Source organism: Phlebotomus argentipes, unplaced genomic scaffold (genome assembly GCF_947086385.1).
Source record: "Phlebotomus argentipes unplaced genomic scaffold, Phlebotomus argentipes genome assembly contig_15, whole genome shotgun sequence".
NCBI classification, from domain to species: Eukaryota; Metazoa; Arthropoda; class Insecta; order Diptera; family Psychodidae; genus Phlebotomus; species Phlebotomus argentipes.
In genome coordinates this window covers 10449872-10472169 of record NW_026776181.1, presented here as the reverse complement: position 1 = coordinate 10472169, position 22298 = coordinate 10449872, and the positions used below count along the sequence as shown (strand labels likewise).

Here is a 22298-nt window from a genome sequence, read left to right as displayed (position 1 = left end):
CGAGTCAATTTAATCAAAGTCTTTCTCTGAGATTTGAGGCGTGACTGGAGAAAATCCGTTTCAACCCCTTTCAATCGTTCAGTGCTGAACCCCTCGGCCTTTGAGGGCAAATGAAATTTTTCCAAAGGGAGCATCCGGCAAATAGAGCGTGGAGAACGTTGCCTCTAATGAATTGTGACGTGCTTTAAATATATGAATGAGGCGAGATTTTAGTTGCACTCGCATGGCACTTTCGGGCTTTTAATTGGATTTCAAAGATTTATATTTTTTAAATTCATGTCGCACAAATAATATCAATTTTTGGACAGAAGAGACTCTTTTGCGCTCTTTCAGAAAAAAATCAGAGCCTCATGGGGGTGGGTTTTTTTTTGAGTGCGGCAAAAAATACGAGAATTTTTCGCTGAAACTCTCCGTCGAGTGTTCGGAATGGTCATTTAAGCCAGTGCCTCGGTGATTTGTTATTTGAATAACTAGAGCACAGGGCGAATGGAATAATGTTTCACTCGATTTCGTGTCTAATCCTTTGAGCAATTGAATCTGCTCACCAATATTTTGTGATCTATTGTGACCGGGGATGCTTTTTTGCAATATGTGCCATCTTTTCCAGCTGCCCACCCATCGTCACGGCGCCGCTTTTGCCAGCACAAAGTATCAATTTCAAATGCTGGAAGTTCATTAAACGGGGCTGTGCGAATAGGGGAGCGGAGGGTGAGACGCTGGGGCGGCACTCACTGTTTTCGCCATGATTAAATACTGAAATTTAATTGCGCGCCGAGATACACAAGTTGAAATTAAATATGACAATGAGATGGGCGGAAGGTCTGTTTATCGTGGAATATTGAAATTAACATTTTAATAATTTAATTTATTAATTAAGAAAATTAATTTCCTCCTCAATTTTTCACCGCCTCCCGCGCGCGCGAGGTGAGACGCGCCGGATGAGAAAATTCACTTGGCACTGGAACAATATAAATTGAACCCTTTTTCTCGGGAAAAACACAAATTTTACGTGGTGAGAGAGGGAATAAGAGTGGATGCTCGAGTTTCTCTCATCTTCCTCCTCAGCATTAAACTTTGAGTGTGTCTCCACCTACAAGAGACTCGAGCGCAGAAAAGGGATGATGACACGGGTGAGCTAATTAATCTGGCATCATTCTCCTTCGGGGGGTGGAATTGGAAGACCGTGGGGGGAGTTTTTGGAAGGCAAACGGCAAGGGGAGAATTTCAGATAATACAATGATAAGATGGTCGGGAATACTTCAAGATGAATAGTCTATGGTTCGTTCAATTTCTCGTAAAATGGTTTTAAAAAGACACAGGCAAGTGTGCTGTAATGTATTCTTCACTCTATGCCCATTTTCATAGTGATTGACCCCACTTCTGACCCCAAATTTGATATGAAGATTATACAAACTCTTTTATAATTATATTGCGGTTGATATTATGAAGAAACTCCGTCTTGATTTCCACTAACTCTACCAATAGAGCTTTCCTCTGAAATTTTCCTCAAATTATCCAACAACAAGGAAGCAATACAGTAAATCAGTGAACAATTTGCTGTCCAACTAAGTGACAATGTGTCAATACGGACACTCTGTAGCTGTTCTCATAGGACTTCAACCCAATTCTCGTGTTGGTCGCGACTTTCTGCACGGAGACAAATGGCATTTAATTGAATTAGAGTGCCAACAAAGTGACGAACCGCGCTGGATTTGAATTGACCCCATCAAATGATTGGCAGATTTGGTAGGATTGCAAGGAAAAAACAGTGCCCTTAATTGAGCCACTCTATCTCAACTCTTATCAATTGGCATTCCACAATTGCCGTCTCTATGCATTCTCTGATGCTTGATAACATTCTTCCCATCACCTCTCTTAAATAATTTACCTTGCAGATTAATTTCCAGTATGATTGTTGGCTCTGGGGCTAAATCATTTCTTCAATTGTGCACATAAAGTCACGATTCTGCAATTATTCAGTTCTAAGAACCGTTCACCATCGCATGAGGGGATGCATTGGCCTCTTTTTTCACACCGCGTGTGGACAATTTCACGAACATTCCATTGAGCAATCAATTGATCTATAATTGAGGGGGTTTCACTGTCCTATCCAGTTGTGGTCCGTTGCGTGAATATCTCGATGATGGGCGTCGATGGTTGACTTCCGGGTCACACAATTTCCCAATTGTCGCGCCCATGAAACGTGTCATGGACCCTTTTTTGTCTAGGACTGCTGGCAGTGATTATTATTTATAGCTGGGGTGAATATCTCATGCTGTATTCGAATGATGTGTGCATCAATACTGCAATTTTCGGCCTTCCCTTGGCGCTTATTATTGAGGGTGTTGAAAGGAAGTGCGCCGAATAAAAAATATACATAATAAAACTAATATGATATAACGTATATTGATGTGGAAATTCCCTTCTGAAATCCACGAGGTTTAATGTGAAATATATGCCTGAATAATATAAAATCAACGGCAAAATGTGTGAATACTGATGAATAAGGAGTTACCATGAATTTTCACATAGGAGATAAAGCCGCACATCCTGAATATAGTTGGTAGTTGCAAGGCAAAAAAAAGGCGCCATGGCAGTGGAACAATGTTATATTGAAGAAGATACATTAAAACACGGACGATAAATTATGCAATAAACACATTTTGCCGTGATATTTGCCTCTTTTCACCGAGACTCACATACCCTTGTTCACATGGTGAATTTTATTAGTTGAAAATTTCCCTACACCACCTACTGCATTATTCATACGCCATATCAGTTGGAAAATGATTTTGGTTTCTGCAAAAGCCCCACAGGCAGGAGTCGCGAAAATATACCCGTGAATCCCTAATTTGCAGCAAAAGCCAACCACTTCCTTCCACTCTTTCCATCTCTGGCGAATATTTTCACAACAACCCCACACTTTATACGTTTTTGTGAGCCTCATGTGGAGTTCGAGGAAGAAGCTAAAGAGCCGTGGTTTTGGCTCCACTCAAACTCGGGTCTCAAAACTCGCTGTATCCGTTTCACTTTTTCACTCTTTAACTTCCGCACAATAAAACTCAACACAAATTTTGATGTATTTGCCGAAATGCTTCAGTGTATTATTGTAAATTTTGTATTATTTGCTTATTTGCCGTCACCGAATTGGAGGGGTGGTGGTTGAATTTTTGGTTTATGTGGCAAAAATACCTCGTTAGCCAGCATATAAACTTTTGCAAAAACGCACATTTCATTACCGAACGGCTGGATTGGGTTGAATTTTAAATTTCTAAATGCGGTATCACCCAGTATTGGACAGATCAATTTCCTCAGTCTGTGGAAAACTTTGTCAAACATTTCACTAATTTCCATATGGAGGCTGTTGTTCCGCAAATTTTCCTCCCAATATCGATGATTTGACGGATATTAAACTAGTGACTTTTTGAGAAAGTCCTTCGGCAAAAAAGGGCAATTTGACGAGGAGAATCCAATGGGGTTGCTAAAGTTGTACTGTACATTTATTAGTTATTCAATTTCATCATCCCGCGCTGTTCGGTTGGGATTTCATCTGGGTGGCAGAAGTTGATGTGTACCCCATGCCAATGGCAGAAACCCCTATCGTGGAAATATTTAATTAATTAAAACAAATTGTCTCCCCCTCGTGCCGCCAATTCGCCCCCAAAAACCTATTCATGCCCACCCCGAAGTGTCACGTGAGACAGAGACAGCGTGAAATTAATTGTTTAATTAATTTCGACGATGATGACGATGATAATAATAATCATAGCGTATCATTTAATATGAAATTTAATTAATAAATCGAGAAAATCTCCCTTATTCAGCTATTAATTATAGCAAAACTTTTATACACTTTGGCATTTCAGGCACTTTCGCACGTCGATGATTTGGGGATTGGAACCGCAGGGAGTGAATCTCCTTCGGATTCATTAGAGTGTTCCTGCGAAAACTATAGGCGCTTCATGTCAGACAAAAACCGCATTTCAAAATCGATTGGAAATTTTAGATCAGGCTGCAAATGATCTAAACTAAATAAGAGAATAAATATTAATTGCGCCGTTATTATTTAAAACTGTCCCACGAGTAAATGAGAAAAGCAAATACACCAAATGTACCATATATATGGTAATAGTAAAATTGGATTTAATATATTTACACAGGCACTTTCAGTTGCGTAGTAGTTTGATTCTTTTGCACTTCCAGAGCTTGGCAAAGAAACTTAATGGCTAATTCTTTCCCACTCGCTGCTAATAAATAAATCTGATTGATTCAATGCTGTGGGATTCTTCATCTACTCGTGTTAGATTCCCATAATCCTACGATAATAATGAAATAATTTTACACTTGACGTCAGGATTCCACATCGATCGTCTGACGATGGGAGGGTAAACGGGCGGTTTCCCTCTCATCTTGCATAAAAGTTTGCCGGGGGTTGCAATTTTCTCGTCGGCAACAAACAGTGTACGAAATTGAACGCATCGCCCCGTGTTTTGTTCCTCGAAGGCGCCCAAGGAAATCCACCCTCGACGCACAGCCAAACTTATGGGGATGGAGCACGCTGGATTTAATAAGATATTTGTGTTATGGTTTGAAGACTCTTATAATTAATTTTTGATGAGTGTAAATTATTGTGTTGTAAACAGAAGATGGAAAAAGACGCGAGGGCGGTTCAAAGAATCTCCATCTCATTCGCGAAATGCCTTGATGGTATCGATTAAGCGAGAATCAACAATAATTGGAAAAATAATTTTGAACTTTTCAGCATGTTCATGTGAAATCCACTTATCGGTGTGGGCGCACAAAGGTATTAATTTGTGTCCTTCCAACTCAGGGCTTGTGCGGGTGAGTTGAGAAGCAAAAGCTGCAATAGTTGGTCGGTTGTCGGTTCGCCTGGTTAGTTAATTCCTCGAGGGCATATTGTCTTCACTTGGCCACCAACTCTATCATCTTCTAATTCTTCCCGCCTCGCCTGGCCCAACTTACACATAACAAACTGGAAAATTTTCCACCCCATGGAAATGCCTGGCACACTCACTCTCCGCCAAATGTTACTCTTTTATGTTGGCAGACAAGGCTCTCTTCCTCTGTTTCACCCACTCTCTTGTATATTTAATAATGTAATTTCCATTTCAATTAATACTTTTAGCCCAGTACCAGAGCGCTCTAAAACACTCACACGAAATTAAATGCGATGCATCTGGTGTGAGTGATCCCTTTATCAAATTGCGAAAATCTCCGCCATTGCCCACACAACAGCCAACATGACAAGACTCTAATGCACATTTCGCCCAAAGTGATGTTCTGCGGTGCACTGGAAGCAGTTCTTTTTCCACCTTGTTTGCTTCCAATTTACGCAAGAACGGAGATGTTTTTTTAGTTGTCACAAACTACAGAATTGCTCTATAAAATTTACTAAGCTGAGAATGTGATTTTATAGAGTTTTTCAAATATATTCTTGATGTTTATACAAGATTTATAAAACCCATTTTATCATATTCATAACACAAGAACAAATATTTGAATAAAACAAATCTTTATTAAAAAGACTAATAATACGCAACGCTATACGAATCCTTTATTTTCTCAGAGTATATTCTCGCTATTTGTCTATACTTTCAATGGTAATAAGAGGTCCATTCTGATTTTAACTTTAAACAACACCTTGACAAAGAGCTCAATTACTCAAAATTTGATACAATTTTAGTATCAAGTGAGAGTGAAATGATATTTAATACAGGCAATGAATTATTCGGCTGGCGTGAATAACATTGGATATGGGCAAAATTTACACATTGTCAGTGAGGAGATATTTTAATAAGCTAAAAATATATTGCGACCAAACAACAATTAGACGATTTCGCAAAATTTAATTAATTTAATTAATGGTTTTGATAGCCGGTCTTAATTAACCACGCCGTCGCCGTTTGTTATTTACTCGCTGTGGATGGAAATGGGAGCGAGAAGCGCAGCATTTAAGTTCTATATGGCAACTCTGGAGATACATACAATTTAATGAGAGTGAGGAGCCGTGGCTAGGGAGGATGTTAGTCGAGTTCCCGTGGTCTTGCAGCTCCATGTTGTGCGCCCCGGCTCATTTGCGACCCTTTCCCAGCGCTACCCTCGGCCATGAGGTGGGTATATTTGTACAAGAACACCCGAAAATTCTTGCGTAATAAATAGTTGCCACGATGCCGTTGGAGGAGGATCTCCGATGGGCACTGTTTCGATGTCCGGATGCCATTGGCGATGCCCGAGCAACACGAGATTGCTCAGAGTGGCAAGATTTATGAACAATAATTGGAATTTTCTCTCAGCGACTCTCACTTGCCAATACGTAATGCAATAATAAGAGGGACTGAATCGCAACCATAAGGCACACACACCTTCATCCCACCCACATTCGGTCCTGAGAAGATGCCATGAGATGATGGAATTCGCACCAATTCCTTGAACTTCTTCTCGCTGTGATTTTATCAATTAATTGGCCCTCAAAAATACATAACTTACAGTGCATGATCGCAGAAATTGGCCAAGATGAAATATACAGAAAGAGAACTTCTCGATTGAAACCAGAAATCAATTATTGACCGAGAACAGAATAATTATATATATTGAGAGATGGCTTTAAATTCTGTACTGCAATTAATGCTTTACTTTCGCTGACCTGCTACTGTCATTGAGAAATCTGAGAGTGTCTTCCTGCTTAGGTGGAAAAATTCCATGACAAGTTCCGTATAATTTTAATTAATATTCACTTCACCGAAAATCAGATCAATTGCCGAAAATCTATTCAGAGGCTTTCACTAGTTTCACTCTGGGGCATTAACATGACAACATACCTTCAAGGCAAGAAGTCACCACGCAAAAAAGAATCAGGTTTATCAGCGTGAATTTCTCTTGTGTCTCTCTTGGGTATTAATTAATGGTCTCTGGGTAGGAAGAGACAGATAAATTAAATAAATCCGCACGAATCGCAAGCGTTGAGTTGCCTCGGAATGAATATAATTACATTTTCAAGAGAGATAAGATGCGAGGAGAAGGAAGACTCCTTCTGCCGAAAGTACAATATTATCTTCGTGTTTAATGTCTGTTTAATTGCAAACATGTGTAACATTGTCTCAATGTTTGGGAGGCTAAAAAGGAGGGGTTTTTTTGAGGAAACAATTCGCCCCGTCAAGTGCATTTATTTCGTTGCAATTTCCAACTGTCGAATAAGGATGGTAATTAGGTGAGAGGCGGCATTTCATGGTTAAGGGTCCGACTTGACGTCCAATTTGGTGAATTTCCGCCGAAATTGTTTCAATAACTGTCTGCTAGTCGAATGACAGAGGATCGGAAATGTTGTAAAAGGTATAAATATGAGTAATGCAACCCTCCATCATCGTGATTATAACCTACACACGGGAATATGGTGTGTTAATTGCGGTTTAATGCAACGCGAATGGATGCTCGTCTGGCCAATGTGTTTGCAATTTAGAGCAGCACGAACGGGGGGATGGGCGGAAGAGGCAAAGTCACTTTTAATGAGCCCCCCTCTTATGAAGATATACACTGGGAAAGCGAGCCGTGGATGGAGGAGAAGTCCAGAGATACCGAGCGACATGGGTCTGCGTACATTTGTTGGAATTCCTCACGAGTTCCCTAATCTGATCAATTCTAATTACAAAAATTACATACCTTTATGTGTTTTTGATATCAACACACACACGCAGGCCTGTGGTGTTCCACCTTTCTCGCATTCGCAAGCGGCGAATGGAAGAGGAAGGGAATCAGTGGTGAGAGCAATCGTTTGAAATGCAGAGTTCCAGGTGTTCAAGGGATTACCTTGGCACATCTTTGACGATATTAATTGACCACGCTGTGCATCTCATACAATTCCCCTTTGCCAACAAAACGCCCCTCGTAAATTCATAGAGATATTACCAATTTGTGGCAAAGTCTCAAATTCCCAATTGCCACAGAGAGATTACAGATCGAGATCCGATAGTTCGATAAGAACTGTGGCAATTTCTCAGCCAGTTTTATGAATTGCAGTCATAATTATGTGTCACATTGACGATCGCGGATCATGATATATAAATATGTTAAACAGAGTTTCATATTTCTCAAAATATTTTGAGGACATTATTTGGCAATTTGTATATGAAAGGTGTCATTAGTTAGCGATATTTGTTGAGATTAACGATTAAAGGCAAAACGAGAAAGAAATTTTTGTGTGATGAAATGATATTTTATTTCACTGAAACAAGTATAAAATATTCGTATTTTTAGTTATCTAATTCTCTATTACACATAGTTTTCTTTCACTTTCTGATATTTCCCCAAAGCAGGTTCAATCTTTTCTTCGCGTTTGAGCCGATGAGCATTCTTAGAGGAGATCACAAAAGTGCCTAATTAGTGAGAATGTCGCTTCTCAATAGAGAATTTCACGCGGTTTTCGCCAAATTGTCTCCATTGTCAATAGTTCCAGTTCGATTTCGGCTTCCGTGACCAAAGACAACAACAGACGTGTTTGGCAAAAAATGTTCAGAATCTGTCTTCTCTGTTCCCGAGCTAATCACCATCCAAATTCATGAATGTGCGATCTAATCACCTCATCTGCAGAACGTGCTAATTCAGCTAACATCAAAGACGGCCGGACAGCTGGTCATTAGGTTTGAAATAGGAAGAGGAGGAATTGGGTGATTTAGGACAAGCGGCAGTCGTGTGAAATTGTTTCTAAGGATATGGAAAAAGGAGGAACAGAGACTTTTTGAGAGGTGAAATTTTCGAGAAAATTTGCACACGCATGTTCAGAATTGCGGAAAACTTACATGCCGTGGGCGCAGAGTGGGCGCAAACATTACTCCTGACAGTGGTTGTCGAGGGATGAGTCCGCGGAACCCCTCACATAGCCAGAGTGTTGAGTCCGGAGAAGTGGGATAATTGAGTCAAGAGTTTGAACAACTCTAATTTTCAGCGCTCAGAGAAGTGAAGTTGTTTAGTTCGAGGCAGCGAAAATTTTTAATTGGCCTCACTATATAGAAGCGCACAAACACCCCACCGGAATATAACAACAAAAATGTGATATGCACATTTATACGGCGTGGGCGAGGGTCAGAAGGCGAGCATTGAGAGCACTGCAATCATCCCACACCCACAGACTCGGACGACGAGTGCGGGTGGTGAAAAAGAAGTGAGTGGAATGAAATTTTTGAATAAGTAACACGGAATAGCAAACAATTTTGTTCAGCTCAACTATCAATGTTTTTTTCTGCACTGTCGAGAAGCATGGCAGCAAACTTGACTGCAAAACCACCCCCTTGACGAGAAAATCCGGACAACTTGTGCAATTATCACTCATAAATTTCTCTCATCATATTTTTATTCACTTTTTATTAATCCCACATTTCACCCAGGAGCCACCCAAATGCTCCCCAATTTGGGAGTGCGCGCGAGAGGGCCTTTTTGGCGGAAAACCTGCAACATGTCCAGCAATAAAACCCAGCGTCATTAATTTATATGTTGCTCTCCTGCGTACCAGCGAGACACAATGATTTTTCTGCGAATAAAAAATGGGGCTCATTAAAAAAGTGATCGCCACATTAAAAGTGGAGACCATAAAAACATGTGTTCGATAAGTAATTACAATTATTAGAGGGATATTGCTTTGGAACTCATCTGAATTCTCCTCTTTGCTCATCATCCTCAGCGCTTCGTATGGAGGGATTTTCTGAGGACTCTGAGGATTCATTAAGAATTGGTTCTTGTCTCTGACAAGGCGTACAGAACATGCATTAATTTCAGAGACACCCACTTTAATCATTAGCAAATTAATATAAAGGATTTTATACATATATATAAATAAGGTGATTTAGTGGTCTGGAAACGATCTCAAAAATATGGCTTAAACTTGAAACTAAATTAGATGCAATATAATAACTTACTTATGAAAGTTTTTGTCAACGTACATACTCCCAATGCGTCTATAAATGTGTCAAGCAATGTGGAAATCCAAACTAAGGAAAACAGAATTGCAGGAGAATTTTTACGATTGCGTCTCAAACATTTTGCCATTAATTTCATCTTTATTTCAGTGCGAATTAACAATAAAAATTAATTTCACTGCGTTCCATCTTCACAATCAGCGATGAACTGAAAAAGTCCAGGCAAATGAGTAAAATTATCCATCATAAAAATCAGAAGAGTGAAATCAATAATTCGAAAAACAGTTTGCAATCTGCTTTCTCACAGCGACGCTATTAATCTTGCATTTGCGCCCAACCTAATCAGTCATCATCGAGTTAAGCCTCGGCGTGACTAATGGTCACCTTTATCGGTGCGTCGATGGCATCGCGAGAGACGTGTATTTAAAAACAATCAATAAAAGTTAATTGACTAATAATCGGTGGAATTGGCCGTTGCGTCACAAGTCGCCCAAGGTGGGTGAGTCTGCGATGATTGGCGCAGAGGTGGAATTTGGATGCACTTTGCTCATCCTCTAGAAACTCTCACTGTTTCTGCCTCTCCGTCTTCGCCTTTGTTGTGCGCCTGCTGAAGAGCAATTTGGACAGCGAGTGATTTATTTATTACGCAATAAAGGCTATAACTTAAACATAATTAAGACGGCTCGCTAATTAGAATACAAACCCAACACTTGCATCCAAGTGGACGTCCCGTGACTTCTTTTGTGCTCAATCTCATGAGCCATGAAGCGTACCAAAGAGCTGAGCATCAATCGGATATCAAAAGGTCTCATATACGGTCACCTAATTAAAGTTCAAAACGTCTTTTACGATCTGTGGCCACTTGCTCAGGGCTTATTAAAATACCTGAGCTCGCAGAAATGACTCGCGAGGGGCCAACAAACAAACAAATTCACAAAGGAGTGTCTCCAAGTCGTGGAGTTCACGCAAAACACCTTTCATGGCTCGGGCTTGGCGATGAGCTCGACTAGATGAGCAATACAGTGACTCAGTGATTTATTGAAAGTAAGAATCATTATGCTATTCATCATGACTTCTGATGCTGACCCGTCTTGTGTGCTGCTCATTGGATTTGTGAGTTGTACCTAAAGTTGAAATCACAAATATCCGGCCCATGAAAGGAAATGATCAGGAGACCATATTCACGGTGGCTCTGTACTTTTGAGCACTCTGCAGAGTTTCTCAACATCTTCCTCAATAATTTCTCACACAATCCCAAGATTGTAGAAATTTCTCGAAATAATAATAAATTTCCCCGACCAGAAGCGCGCAGGAGGGGAAAATTGAAATGGGGAACCGGGCAAGATAAAAGTTTCACCACTGCGAAGACCATCTTCAATCTAAACTATGTTAATTATCTGGTGAGTTGTCTCTCAACATCTCACGTCAACGCGCGGCCTTAAATAAAGCCTGAGCTACCGAAAAATTTCACGGATTTCTCGTGAGGCATTTCCAAAAGCATTTCCAGCTCACTCTGCATATCACTTTTTGGGCGTGCGATTCCTGGAGCGAATGTGGCAAAGAAAGAGGGAAAAAAGTGTAAAACTCGCGTAAAACAAAACGACGAAAATCCCATTTCAAAGGTCATGGGAACCGCACGGCGCTTGATTAGGTAATTAATTTAATTTATATCCACTTTTTCGCTCTGCCAATTGGTTCCCTCTTCCACCATCTCGCCATGTTTTGACGAGAAATATTTGATGGTTGAAGTGTTAAGAGTAATTAAATGCCCTTTTATATCTATTTTTCCTACATCGTTTTTAATTAAGTACGCACCTCAGTATGAACTTATGACAATCCCACTTCATTGCTCGGCCTCTTCTCACCTCAGATACTTTTTGCAATCAAAATTTGAAACGTTAAAAATGAGAAAATGCGATAAATAGAGTATGAGTCTGAAAATGAATTTCTCTGGTAAACCACAGCTATAGTCAAATACTTTCACCGAAATTGCATTGGACAAAAAATATGGATATATTTCCCAATTAAATTAACCCAAAAATAAAATAACTTCAAATGATTCATCTTCTGTAATTAATAAAATTCTCAATATTTCAATAAAATATAGTATTACATATTAAAAAATGCACAATAAAAATCGGCTCTGGCGATGAGGAGTAGGGAGGGAGGCGAACCACAAATAAATTTTTTACCATGTTCCGGAATTGCAAAAATTCATTTACCACAGCGGCGTGCGGTGGGGGTATTTTATTATTGAATTATTTATTCATCCACCATAAATGGGAGAGAGTGTACGTGTGGCAGTGTATTATTGAATCAATAAATGAGTCAATTAATTATGCATCTATCGCCCAAAATTAATAATTAAATGTATACGCTGGGCTCGTCGCCCAGTATCTCGACCGCATATGTGCATTCTGTGCCTGAGAAAAGGGGAGCAGGAAGTGGAGACTGTGTCTCGTAGAGGTGATATCTGATAGTGTGGCCGGCAACGAATTGTCCATTGCGAACATTGCCAGTGCCAATAAAGATCTTAATCGCCAAACTGGTAGAATTGCCACAAGATCCAGAAATTTTAATGGCAATTTTATGTAGTTGAAAGAATTTTGCGGTGCCGTTTTGCCTCCCTATTCTGTAGAAATTCATTTAATTTCCTTTATTACACAGCAAATTCAATTAATTTGCGTACTGTAATAATTTTTACATTTTTAACTCGTCGTTTTCTCCACACCCGTCGTCTTTTCTCATTCCCCGGCGCGATTTTAATGCTGAAAACCACTCCATGGTGATGATAAAGTGTTGAGTAGTTACTGCAAAAATTACACACTATTTTTTGAACTCCGCAATGCGAGTGCAGTTCTTAAATGATTCAACAGACAGAATATTCACAAAAATTCCGCGTGCCACTTGTACGATCACCTCCCGAATCCAGCAAAAAGCGTGGGTGGATTTTGCTATGTGATAAAATCAGATTGATTTAATTTAAATCTCATTTTAATTAACAGTTACGCATAATTTTCGTGCTGTGAGAGGCGCGCACGTTGAGAGATCTGAAATAGAAATAGTCGCACATAACGCAAGTTTTATGTAAATTTAATGTAAAATTAATTAAGACACAATTTTAGTCGAATGGCGTGTGTATGTCTCCGAAGTCGATGGAGATACACTTACAATAAATTGGCCAAACATAAAATAAATTATCTAAGACACTCTGAGAGCTTCAACGGTGGGGACGCACGATTCTAATGCTTTGGAAGTGCACGGCTAGAGGTTTTGGCGCTGAAAAGCGAGGCATGGAGAGTGTGTGGCATAAATTAAGCGAGAAGCTCCCCATTATCACAGATTTATCATCAACAATTATCCATTTATTTATTCGCTTATCTGGCGCGGGAATCCCACCGAGATCACCATAATTGTCTTTCTCTTTCTCCTTCGATCACCATCTCTATCGTGGCCTTTTTGCAGAAAGTGCACTCAGAGAAATGCAGTCGGAGAAATTATGAGACGATTCTCAGGCACACGAAGAAAACATCGTGGATGAACAATGCGATCATTCGGGTTCGCGGATTCTAAGCGTTTTTTTATGAATCGACAGGTTCTGATTCAGGGGATTAAAATCATATGCAGGGATTAATTCACAGCATTCGTCTGAGTGCATGGCAATTTCTTGCAACTCTGTGCAGTGGCTGAAGCAAGTGACTTGAGCTGAATATTCCTCCTTCTCGTGTTCATCATCGTGGTGAAGAAGTGGAGGCGCAGCATAGGAGCTACGAGAAGAGTATTTTGCTTATCATGTCACATATCTCTAGAGTGGTGGAGCACTCAAAGTCTTAGATAATAGTCGGATGAATTCAGTTTAACATACCACAGGTGTCAATTAGAGCGGGTACTCGAATGATGGATGGTGAAACTCTTCTCGTTTTATGCAAAAGCCAACTCCTCGCCGATTCCCACTGCCATGGCTATTCTTTTACACCGCAATTATAAGTGTTACATGCCAATAAATCTGGGCGGCCTCCCTCGTCTCCACCCCACATATCTCGCGAGTGTGTGTGCGGCAATTAAATAATAGCCGGGCCTTTTGACTTATTTGCTTTTAATTGAAAATCAAACAGCAACGCCAATTAATGCCGCCGATTCCGTGTTCGATTAATTCTCCGTGTCATTTCACCTTCTCGCCACAATTTCTGTCACAGCCACTCGTGGACCCCTGATTGAGGTGAGATGAATCCCAAATTCACTGTCTCGTTAATTGGTGTCCGTCGGGAAAAAAGGCCACACACACACTGTGTCTTGCACAGTTCCGAGGAAAAAAAACATCGGGGCAGGAAAAATTGCATTGCTACGGGAAAATGTGAGGCACAGTGCACGAATCTGCAAAATCGAAACCCCCGAAGCTTCGATAATTTGCCAAAAATAGAATTAAAATTGGAAATCGTTCGGCGAAATAGAAAATTGTGAATTCACTCAGAGAGACTCAAATGTTTCTATTTCCACTTCTATTCCGGTACCAATTTTTCACCGCAATTTTCCATCCATCCACGGGGCATTCAAGTCTCCATTTCACATGTCGACCCCTTTTGTCTATTATGCGGATTTCAGTTTTGCGTTTGACCTACAGTTTGTGGTTATTTTCTTATTTTCAAACTTTGAAAGCAGCTTCTGAATATAGGAAGTCAAATGTGATAACTAATTTTAATGGTTAGAAACAATAAAGAAAAGTTAGAAGAAAAAGCTTTTCCCTATAGGATTTGAATCTGTATCAGGACAACGATTGTCATTCAGCACGTGTTTATCTACAATAAAACTTGACTGAGTGTTTTTTGAAGACTTGTACCTGCAATTCAACCCACTTGAAAGCCCTTCTCCACCACTGTGGCCTCCCATTTTCTAACCAACTAACGCTCGACGAAGGAATGTTGAATTTGCAGTGCGGTGGATACTGAAAAAAATCCATGGTTGGGGCCAGAGTGTGTGTGTGGATCATATAAAATTCATATTTGATATGCGAATCCACTTTCGTATGTATAAAGTTTTCGAAAATGTTTTCAATAAGTGAAAATCTGTCACTGACCATATGTTACGGCATAGCACGGTATAATTCACCGGGACTCCGACGACACTCCACCAATATGTTGGCCCATCCTTCTCGGTTCCTGAGTAAATATTCGCAGGGAGGATTTTTTACCACTTACGCCGAAATATAATAAAAGGCGACAAAATGAAAAAATAATAGACGACCATGTGATACTTGGGCAAGGGGTTGGAATTTTCTCTGGCTGAGGGTGGCGCTTTTCCAGGAAGGGTGCGGAGTGCTGGCGGATCCCAACTGACCATCGCTCCCCCCCTGGTGTGTGTGTATATATATTAAATATTAAGCAACTTATGGCATTTTCCTCTTGTCTTTCAGTGCACCATTTGAAGGTATTTTTGAGAAGAACCCCCGCTCGTAGGCCATTTGGAGACAAAGTAAGTGTGTCAGGACTTGACTTTGGTAAATTTTTAATGTCCCCGAGAAATATGGGTGGCATTTTCTCCTATGGTTATTGCTTAAGACGTCAATAGAGTAAGCCTATTTTCCACTCAATATTCCACTCTTCATGGGATTTTACATGGGAAACTCTAATGGGACGTACCTTCCATATTCTCTATACCTTGTAAGAACTTAAACAGCCTCCCTAGAGATGGAATTCACGTTCAAATCCTCTAAAAAAAAGAGATCACGAAGGAAATCGAGGTGAAATTGGAAAGAGGCTAAAATAATTGTATTGCTATCTGAGGCAAAACAAGGGAGAGGCTCTATCTTCTCATGAGAGAACAGAAGCAAAATGTATTACTAATTAAACAACATTTTAATGGCACGAACAAAATCGTTCGGCGGCTCCTCACTATTATTTATTTGTTCTAAATACCCCGTTGGCTACTATCTTCGCCATCTCGGGCGCGCGATTCTCAGAGGAAAAATAAGCAATGATATTGGCAAGTGTAAATATTGCTAAAACAAGGCATTGAATGATTTTTGCACTTTGGTTTTCGGTGTTTCTGAAAAGTGATCTTGAGTCACGCAAAGCCTTCGCCACCTGAGATATATCTTCACCCTGTCTTACATACATTTAATTACTCTTGTATCAAGTGTACTACAGCGGGTGAGATTATGGTCAATTTACATTAGCAGAAGGAATGAGAGCAAAAAATCAACAGCATAAGAATTTTTAGACGCTGAAGAATTATATCTGAAGGAGTTTATCGAAGTGGTGAGAGTCGCACTGGAGGCAAGAAAGACACTTATTAAATCGGTCTAAAAGTAACCATTTAAAGCACGAAAACGAGGAACCATAATATCGGCATTTTAGATCATAAATTAATGCTGCTACACTTATTGTAAGATAATGCATCAGCCTTTGAGTCTGTATCGGTGCACACCTCTTCACTGCAGCTCCTTTTGGCATTTTCCGTATCTCGAGGGACATTAATTAACAGTGGTGTTTTTCTGCGGATTTGATTAATGAGAAATGAAACCAATTAAAATCAATGTTTCTTTTCACAAGAGCGCTATCATGATTTTTTCCGCACCACGCCTGAGTATTCAACTCACGCGAAAGCGGGAAAATCTGCAGGAATTTCCCCGATGCCACACACAATTGGGTGGAAATGGGAGGAGGGAATACAACAATCATGAGGTAAATTCGCTGAAATCGCCTTTTTCCAATAAAACGCAATATCTGGTGGTGGTGGGGCTTTGTTCTGTCGCTGGAGCCGGCCAAATTAAATGAAAACAATCCGTCCTATCAAAATATTTCTTTATTAGATTAAAAATCCTTCCAAATTCGGACACTGTCCACCCCAATATGGTACCAATATGGAGACCATGTGTGGCCCAAGAATTTCCGAGAGGGAACTGTGCGCCGGGGAAATAAATTAAAATTCAGTTGAACAAGGAAAATTCGACACAATATTTTCTTTTGATTATTAACTTGGCTCCCCTATTTTTTCATATGGCGGAGAGTTATTGGGCGAGGGTTTCCTCGCTGAGATGACGCTGAAGGAGCTCTTTTTCTCAGTGAAATGCCACTCTTCTGAGGATGGCGCTGCTCCATGTCGACCATGGACGATGAGGTCTTTATTTCGGAGGTAATTAAAATGGTCTCTAATTAATTCCGCACGGTGTGAAAGGGACGAGAGGGAGAGGACGGTATTCATGAGAGCATCTCTGCCAGGACCAGAGTTGCGATGGGACAGCTTTGTTCCGTATCACCTGATGACGATAATGACGCCCATGTTGGCGAATGATGAAGTGCCAATGATGATGCAGTGTTTGCTGGGGTTCTCTGTCGCACCTGAAGAGGCATTCCCGGAATAGCTCGAGAGACTCAAGAGTGCAGTGTCTCTCTTTTTGTTGGGTGTGCAATGATGCAATGGCACTGCATTATGAGGATAGTCAGCCCAACAATATGAGCGGCAACAACGGCGAAATGGCATTATAAACGCATGAGGCGAAGCTGGTAGAATGTCAGCTCATTAATTTAATTAATTAAATATATTTCGATACATTCGCCTTAGTCACTTGATATAGCACGAAAATTTATTCCATTTAATTAGTTTTCCACAAAACACCGCCACGGCAAAATGTATAACATATTTGTTAATTATGTACTTGCGCGAGAACCTGTTGGGACGTCTCATTTCGTACGCGATATCTCGCTCTCTTCCAAATGAATTCATTTAAATAACAATCGCTCTTTGTCTTCTTAATTTGCCGTGGTGCAAGTCGAGGCGACTCAGTGGATGGTCACACCTCCGGATGGACGATGCCGCGGGGGTTGAAACTCCCAGCGCGCCAAAGAGAAAAGGTCTCTCGTGCATTTTCCACCGACACTCCGTTGGAAATCTCAACGCTAAATCACGAGGCGGAGCGAAGGGTGGACAACTGGCAAAGAAACCGTCTTGAGATCAGTTTCAGAATACACTTCACCACTATTTATCCGCGCTCTGAGAACTGAGATATTTTTAAAAACGATGTCCTTTCGAATCCCTCCAAATTCATTCATTTTTAGACACACGTCAGATGAGTGTACTTTAAACTGTAATCAAAGTAGGTTAAGATTCAATGCCCAACCTTAAAATATGCTCTCTTATATGCCCTAAAGACGCTCTATTTTACCCCCTTTGAAAGTTATGTATCTCCTGCGGGAACAGCTGTCCTCGGTTATTTATTCCAACAGCGTGTTTTCTAACTTATACTCGATAATTTATTGTCTCTTCGACAGGCAAATTATCTCCATCGAAGCCCTCGGAATTAGTCACCCTGACCACGCCATAGGAATTGATCAATTATCTTCCCCCGTGCGCGGCCTCTCATGTGCGGGGTGGAGTTTCCAAACGGCATTTAAATGTGGGCACCGAAGGGCACGACGGGCTCAGATAAGAACGACAGGCGAACGCAAAGTTCTCCGCCCTCCGATTTGGTGGCCGCGAGGTGATTTCTCATTCCTCAAAAATTTTCGACTAAAAGGCGGAATTAATTGTTGGGCGCCTTGGAGGATTTCTGCAGAATGTCCATTGAACCCCAAACCGAAACGTACAATTTCACCTGTTCAAGGAAAATTTATGCGTTTGCCCGAATTTCTTGGCTCTCACTCTCGTTCAGCCAAAATTGCATCCATCAGACCGTGACAGACTTGCGGTGGAGATTGTCGATTGTCTTGCATGATGACGAGCACAAAATATTGAATTACGCCTCACTGATGACTACGCTGAAGGGCGGAGAACTGGGCAAAGCGAGAGCCTGATGGCTTTAAGCCCCTCGAGAGTGCCATCCCTTCTGCTATCTGGCTTTTATTTAATTTCCCAATGTGCCCGGCGTCCGGAATAGGGGACCCAAAAGTGGGGTTGCAGATGGAAAGCCCAAAACTCAACTAGACGGTGTGGCGGCAATTAAAAACAGAATGTCTGTGTTTCCCACACTGCTGGAATGTAAACCACATGAGACAGTCGTGTTCCTCGGCAGGACCATTGCAAACAGTTGTGTGTCCCTGTGGCGGAAATATCAGGATATTTGGCCCACTTTGGACGCACAGATGAAACCATTAACTGGGAGGATTATTTGATAATTTATTAACTCTTCGTCACTAATCCTCAGGATAGTCGCCTAAGCCCTTGATAGTCATTTTGAAATTAATTAAATGTATAGAAATGGATATTTAAAGAGCATTAATTGACTCTGCTCACAGTCCAAAACTCTTCTGACAACAAAACAGCAGCGTGTCTAGTGCAACCACATTGACTGCGAAGCGCGTGTGGGGTGAGTTCGTAACAAAGGAGACGCAATGTGTGAGAGGAAAGATGAAGGAGATCCGGCTAAAAGTTAAATTAGAGTGAAACGAGTGGGTGCAAGTGGGCGGGAAAATTCAATGTGAATGAATTAACTAATTAAATTTAATTAAAATATATACGAGTGTGTACAAATCCAAACTCTAATACGCTGGAGCTGAAACGCATATAGGGAGCGGGGACGGAATGGGGACCATCTGGAAGGGTGGGTGGTGTATGTGAATGACGGCTAAAAGCACACCATGCTCAATTTCTCTGCACACTCACGGGCTCACATCCAGAAATGCTGTGTGTAATATGATGAAAAAGAACAATTTCGGTGTAATTGGCAAGCTGAAAGGGGTGGTTTTTGCATATACAATTTCCCGTGCGAAGAGCAGAAAGAGGGACAAGCGAAGGAAGGGTTTTGACTATAGAGAAAGAGCGAGTCTTTCTGGGTATAACTTCAAAAACTCAAATGGAAGTGAAAGATGAGCTCAATTACATTCTCATCTCGGTCAGTCTTTGCTCAGCAAGTAATGCAGAGTATAATTGACTGACAGCATAGTGAGTGTATCCACTGGTTAAAACTGTCTCCTTTGTAGTAAGAACTTCACCTTCGGGGTATTCTGAAGAGTGGCTGAAGAATGGAGCTAAGAGAAATTTGCAAAAATCACTTTCAAGGTTTCAAGCATCGTTTTTGATGCGTAAACGCACGAAGTGTACTTTATCAGAGTTAAGAAGATTCGTTTTCTAGACGAGATTTCTTCATTGAAAATCGATTTACCACAGCATTCATTTGTTTATAGAGAGTTTTGAACTGACAAGCATCTTGTTCAAAAATTTAATTCGAAATTATAATTTGAAAGTTGAAGTCAAATATGACGTTACAACATTTTTATAAATTCCCATCTGTAATCCAATCAATTCTGATTATCTGAGATTGTTCCACAATGAATTCCCTTCAAAATGCAATTTCATTACAGTGCGTGAAAGCTCTCACGCGATCCGAGCTCTGATGCATTGGATGCCGAAAAGATTGACACGTTCAGTAATTGTGCGGGAAAGCGACACACTCACCTGATATTGGCTGCCACACGGCTGCCTTTTGGGACAAATGTGCGTTTGAAGAGATCACAAATCATGCGGTGAAACTGCAAGTGGTCGCGACGGAAGAGCAAAGCCTCGGACTGGATTAAGGAAGAGAGTGAAGTGAAAAAAGCATAAACTCCGTCATCGTGCTTCGCATTTTGTGCTAAATGCTTGCATTTGAGAGCCAATTAAAAGTCGCGTATGGAGGCAAGTTGAGAGATAATTAGTGGATGTATTTGTGTACACAAGAGGCTTGTGTTGACTCGAGGATCAATTAAAATAATTAGAAATGTTATGTATCTTACTCAAGTATTTAACTCTTAAATGACTTGTGAGAGATATAAACAGTCGGCAGACTTTCTCAAATTGCTCATCAGCATTGCTATTCATCATTTCTATCGGGAAAATCACACTTTTCACTCTTTTTCAAATTTCCTTGGCCACTTTGCCTACGTATTGTTTTGCCCAAATCTATATTTGCAGAAGATCTCGTCATATGGTCTGCTCCCTTGTTAAAGGCTTTCCGACAGCAATTTTCTGGAATTCCATTAAACTTTGTTAATTTAATTTCCAGTCAAGTTATCAGTGTGCAAACATTCTATCACGTTTATCATTATGTTTAAATCATGTCTGGAGAATTAGTGTATTTTGGAGTTAAATTGAATTGCTGAGATGCTTTAGCTAAATGGAGAGAAGTTGTCATGTGAAAGGACTAGAAAGGAGGTGCCTTATGACCCTGAAAATTGCACCATTCTGCACTCCTCATTTACGACAACTTGGCATTTCAATGGACTTGAGCGACTAACAATCGCCTTTCGGACCGCTTCACCATCTCTGAGTGACCCATCAACTTGTACCTGTCCATAATTGGATCACATCTACAATTCCCGGTAATTCACGACGTGCTCTGCCTCGCTCATTCCCACACGGTGTATCGCATTGCTGACAGGAAAAACCACTTTTTTCCACCACGTGCACTCCCTGGTATTTCGATTTTCCATTTCCCAATGGTAATGCACTTCTAAGCTCTGGTGTACGCATAGCTGAGCCTAATGTGGTGCTTTAATGCCCGGCTTTTTGTTCAACCTTTCGCCAAGGTAGGCTCACATGCTCCATAGCTGAACTCTCTGGTCTTAAGTTGTGGTGAAACTATTCGAATTTACTATCAACTGTGAATATAATACAGGAAACAATATAATCTTTTTCCACCAAGAGTCCTTAAAAAAAAGCCAACGAATTCTTAATAATAGTTATCGGAAAAACGTCAGTTGTCGGGTAAATGAAAGCAACAATTAAATTTAAGTCTCGCACGTTTTGCAAAGTGCTTGCCTCGCCGTGTCGATACCCATCTTCATCAATGTGCAAAGTGTACCTTCTATAGAACTGCACTTTTAGAGCCTCTCTGGCAATGTTAACATTTTTATTAAATGCACTTCCACTTGTTTTTCCGCGTAGTCTCACTGCGACCGGCATTGCGCTTTTTTCTGTATGCATCTTCTTAAAAAAAAACCTGTGTGTGTGTGTACAAAATGGTCATATAAAAATACATACCGTCCATTGAGAGAAGTTGGGAATTCTTCACTTTCCGCCCCTTTCCATCAAACGCACAACACCAAGTCCATAATACAGACATAATAGTGGCTATGCAATGTGTCGGTACTATATGTAAATTTTTTATTGTTCTGTCTCTTGTATTTAGACCGACCGTGGAGAATATATTTGCATATTTAACTGTATCCATTATGTATGCATTTGTGGGGATGATTCCTACCTCGCCGAATGCCTTTCGTAATGGAGAAATATCATCTGGAATGTGAAATTCGGGCACAAATCGCACGGAGTGCGGGTGAAAAACCTCTCTAATTTCATTATCACCCTTCTGTACATATACGGCAATTAATCAATTTGTCAGTGCGGAATAAAATTCCTGCTCATGCCTGGACACAAGAGTACATTTTTCACATTGTGTCT

The 22298-nt window shown here is 40.6% G+C and overlaps 1 protein-coding gene across 1 annotated transcript in view; it reads left to right on the top strand.

The window, feature by feature from the left end:
- LOC132262751 (LIM domain transcription factor LMO4) overlaps positions 1-22298 on the top strand; it is an 80699-nt gene that overhangs the window by 1448 nt on the left and 56953 nt on the right. Inside the window, exon 2 of the mRNA XM_059762157.1 lies at positions 15337-15395. The gene's annotated coding sequence lies outside the window, so the exon portion shown is untranslated. The remainder of the gene's footprint in view (positions 1-15336; positions 15396-22298) is intronic.